The following is a 5,292-nucleotide window of genomic DNA, read 5'->3' as shown; positions in this document are numbered from 1 at the left end:
AACTTCGGCGTGCCCGCGCCTCTCTTTAGCGCGCCCGCGCCATGCCCTTTTACACGCACCGAAGGTGTTTGTGTGTGTGTTCGGGATTTTTAATATTTTGGATTTACTTTGTTTATTTTAGGTCTTTTATTCCTACTAGGAAACTTTAGGAGATAACTTTGATATCTTTTTGATTTATTTTGCGTTATCTTTCAATATTTTGGGTTGTAATATAAATACTACAACATTCATTATTTTAATGATAACTAAGATTTTCAGATTATTGATTATTCAATACAAAATTCTCTCTAGAATTTTATCAAAGCTTTTGCTTTATCCAAAATCAAACTTATCAAAGTTTCATAGCTTTGTGGCGTTTGTCAATCGATTTTCAATTGGGTTGTCAAAAACAGGTTCCTTTGAAGGTCTAATTGAATCTTTGATTGTTTTCTATCGTGAATTCTCTGTTGCTAGTTACAGGTTCAGCTAGAGGTGGAGATTCCAAAATCTGTTACTTGTTTCAAAGTCGAGACAAAAATCTTTGAATTCTTTTGTTATCGAATTGAGGTGCGATTCGTTGAAATCGTGTTGCTTTTCATACATAAGATTCATATCAATGCCGCTCCTGTTCCTCCACCCGAGCTTGACGAGGACGATGCCGCCGACCATTAGACCAGGGGACTTCTGTTTTTAAATTTTTTTTCATTGCATTCTATTTAGTTGTTGTTTGTGTCTTGTGTTTTGAGACATTGAGGGCAATGCTTCATTTAAGTGTGGGGGGTGCATTCATACTGTTGCATTTGTTTTGATATGTTATTGCATTTAGTTCGGGATTTGTTGTGTCGTTGTTATTAATGTTTGTGTGTCGAATACATAAGTTGAGGATGAGATTGTTAGCCTATGATGATGACGTTATGTTGAAAAAAAATGAAATTTTTGAAAAAATTTTGCTCTTGATATGATTGAGAAACCGTAGGTTGATTGTTGAATATTCTTAAGCACGCATGTTTAACCGGTGAAGTGTAGTGATGTATTAGATATTGTGGATGTCTGTTGGATCATTGCACGACAATAGGTGTTTGTGGAACTTGATAGTTCTTGAGTCTCGATGATCTTTTTAAAATAGCATATATTCTCTTGGGTACACTTGTAAAAACTTTTATAACATGTTATGAGACATCGACTCCATCCGGGTTGCGAGCAAGATGTTTGAAATCATATTCGTCTTGTTTGTAGCTAAGTATCCGGATAAAATGGGATTATATCTTGGAAAAAATTAAGTAAAAATAATACCAATTTCATCCGGGCTTGGAATGTGAATGAAATCCTATTCACTATTTCATAGCTAAGTTTGCGGGTTTTATGGGATTGAAGTTACATTTGGGCTATAGACGAGGGGATTGAAATTCGAATCCTATCTAGTTATAGCTACGTATGCAGTTAATTTTGAAATTGTATCTCATGAGAGTTGTGTTTTGTTGATGGATTGTTGGGAGGAGAGTTCTTGATTGTGAGACTTGCACTGATTTGTTTTAGGTGGCGAACAATCTTGAAACTTTGTCTTTTAAAGTTGAATGTAACTGGGGTAGCATGTCACACACGCATGTTCGCATTCGACTGAAGTTGTATCATTGATGATCGAGAGTACATGTGCACTTGTTTTTATGGGAAGACTTTTTTGAGGCTATATTGTGCATGCTCGTCCTTGCTTTTGTGTTTTTGTTTGTTCTGTTTCATTCTGTTTGTGCATGACTTACTCGAGGGAGAATAAAGTAAGTGTGGGGGAATTTGATAGTTATGTTTTTGTTGCTTATTTTGATGTCATTTAGTTGTTGTTTTGCATTTGTTTATGTATTTTATTTATGTGTTTTGTTCGTTTTTCTTATTTTTGTGTCTGCATAATCTGTTTCCCGGTTTGTTGGTTAGGTTGTGCATTTTTGGCGGACGCATGGACGAACTTTGGAGCAAGAGAAATGCTGAAGAATCTTGGAGGAAAAGCAACCGCTCAATCTGCTGAAGTCTACCGATCGAGCGGCCGTCTGAAGTTGAAAATAGTGGGCTATGATATTTTCTACCGCTCGATCGGTCACATCTTACCGATCGAGCGGTTGGTTAGTTTTGGAAAATAATAGGATTCGATTTTTACTCTCGATCGATCGGTAAGATTAATAATAGGATTCGATTTTTGCTCTCGATCGATCGGTAAAATCTTACCGATCGAGCGAGAGTCGCTGTTCGGGAAGGATTTTTCAGATTTGGAAACTCTTTTATTTTGGACTCTAGTTTTTATTAGGTATTTTTATTTCGTTTTTCAGACTGAACTATCAGACTTTGACATCTCTCTTTGGCGGCTATGTTTTGTATTACAATTTCCTCTCTAGATTTCTTCCTTTCTTTTAATTTTTCTTGAATTTTTCATGAATCGTTGTGGCTAAACCTTAGAACTTGGTTGAGGAAGACAAGCCCTTGATTTTGTTTATTCATGAGATTCGATTTTCATGCTTTAATCCTTATAGAGTATCAATAGTTGATATGTTTTATTTCATGCTTGTATGTGAGATTTTCGGATTGGCCATCTTAGGATTTCACTTTACAATCTATAGCTAAATTAGAATTCAAATCCGTAATTTTTTGAACCATCTAATTTGCGAATCAATTACGTTTAATATTTTCTACTGTTGAATTTGTTGAATCGTAGAAACAACTTTTGACTAGATTAAATACAATCGCTGGTATTTTTGTTGTCTAGATTCATCAGTTTTACTCGTTTGAATGCTACCTTAAATTTAAATCTAGATCGCTGGAATCCGGGTTGATTTATTGGTAAGGGTTAATTTAAAACGCTGGTGTCTAATTAACTAAGATTAAGATAAAACAAAAATTTGATTTTCAATGATGAATATTTGATATGATTGATTATTTTTAGGAATCGATGATTGAATGAATAAATATGAAGGGTGTAGTCGACCGATATCAAGACTTGTTTCTTATTGATTTCTTCAAATTAATTTTTAATCTTACATGATAGCGATTATATTTCTTTTTAATTGCTTAAATTTTCAGTAGTTAATTCCAAAACTCAAAAACCTCCTTTATTTTATTTTAGAACACATTAAAATTCTCTTTTCTCGTGGGAACGATCCCTACTCACACTACTACATATTCTTGGTTATCTGATTGAGTTGGGTAATTTGGGCGTGACGTGATTTAGCGCTACCAAGCATCAATTATCTCAATCATGATAACAGGGAAATAACAATTTCCATCTTCAACAAAATTATTAACTTCTCTTCCTCTATCCCATTTCTTGTTAGCATCGAGTCCTGCAAATCCCTTGTATACAGGACCAAAAACACCTACTCCATTCTTGTTACAAAGATCAAAATTATGTGTTTCAGATTTCCAATAAATACAAAGTCAGAATGACAATCCTTTTGAGCATTTCATCCTACAACTCATTTGCACCGTTCACTTTTGCCTCCCTACCCAATGTACCAATCAAAACATCACACACAAAACCATGGAGACTCAATCCACATATCTTCTGATTCATCACTCCAGGTCCTTATTGAAGCCTCCCAACTTCAGCAATGATTGTATAATCACGTCCACCAAAATACAAGCATTGATAACTTCATTATACCTACTTAAATTCACCCAGGATTCCAAGTTCTTCACCAAACTCTCCCCCTTCACAGCCTATTTTATCTTTGGGCCTCATGAAAAATAGGCCCAATACCCTACTGGCATGTATCCAACAATGACCTCGCTAGATGCTTCTTCCCCTCTCCATGCCTGCGCCAATGCAGTCTCTACTTGATCAATGATGTCCTGAATGAAATTAGAAATGAGGAATGTGCAGAACAAAATTGACGCTTCCACCATCCTCGGCCTCATCAGCACTAAGCCCAAAACCCTATAGTTGTTGGGAGACCTTTTACGAGGAATTGCCCGTTGTGATCTCCCCTCTCCCTTGGTACATCGTGAAGCCCTGACATCAACAACTTCTTCACAAAAGCGACGAACTCTGCCGCCCTCTCCCCCTGTAACGTCGCAACAACCAATCCACATGGTTTCTCCGTCTTCCTTCCATTATGGGGTCCTAATAATTCCATGGCGCCATTTTTCGAGTAATTTCCACCCCTAGATGCTTGTTCAATAGAGTCTCTCTCTTTCTGATTGTCAATTAAATATGAACACACTATTGATCTTTTCTCAACATCTTTTTTCACGGAAGTTCTTAATACTTAGATTAAACATGGGATAAGCTTCTCCCCACAATTCTGAACAACCGTCTCAACCAATTTCTTTGCATTTGGAACCTCTTCTTTGTCGCTTTTTACGACAGCCATAAAAGGAGTAAGGAAAGCTAAATTTATGTACTCACTTTCTTCCAAAACCAGAGTCATTACGACCTCCATAGATTCAAAAATACTTTATGAGTGATCAACCCTCATAACACCGAGAAAGTGCTGGAACATTTCAATAATAAGCTCATCACATTCCAAATCCAGCAAGATAACATAGTACCTGATCTTAGCCATCATCTCGAGAATAGAAGCACTCTTGTTATAAGATCTGTTAGTCGTATCAGATAAATCCTTAAGATCAAATGAAAAACCTCTTTCATTTTGTTATCATCATATGGGACATCAGGTGCAGTGATTCTAACAATCTCATTGATGCAAGAAGCAACTCCAACCTTGACATTAACATCAAAATGCTTCATAAATTTTTCTTTTATCAATATCTTCATTAGCGGTGAAAGAGTTGTTAACATGGATGGGGTAGGTGACAGCTACACTCTAGATAAGAGTTCCTCAGTCCGATCTAGGCAACATAGTAATTTATCCAGAGATGATGGAAGCTGAAACAAAGCGTTCCCAGCAGCTGTGAGACGATCCTCTAGCACCATATCAAAATTTGTGTGGTTGCCCTTTCTTCTACTCTTCCGATGGATAATCCGACAGTCGGACCAATTGTTACAACCACGATTTTATATACATAATAAGAAATGACTATACAAAAAATTAAAAAAAAAAAAAAAGAAAAACACCCACAGATATCTCGGGAGATTTTGAAAAATAACCTTGGTCAACCAAATTTTTTGATTTATGATCTTTCTTAAAAAAATTTGCAAAATGACCTTCAAATACAAAAGAAATGCAAAAACAAAACGAATGAAAAAAATTCAAAAGATTATATTTCAAAATCATGGTTAAACAAAAGTTATTTAGTTAAATAAATATCAGATATCTATGTATCTAGCCAAAACTAGTCTCTAGCACACGTTAGTTAACACTTAACAAAGAA

Source organism: Henckelia pumila, chromosome 1 (assembly GCF_033568475.1).
Source record: "Henckelia pumila isolate YLH828 chromosome 1, ASM3356847v2, whole genome shotgun sequence".
Lineage (NCBI taxonomy): Eukaryota > Viridiplantae > Streptophyta > Magnoliopsida > Lamiales > Gesneriaceae > Henckelia > Henckelia pumila.
Note: the sequence above shows the minus strand (reverse complement) of the source record.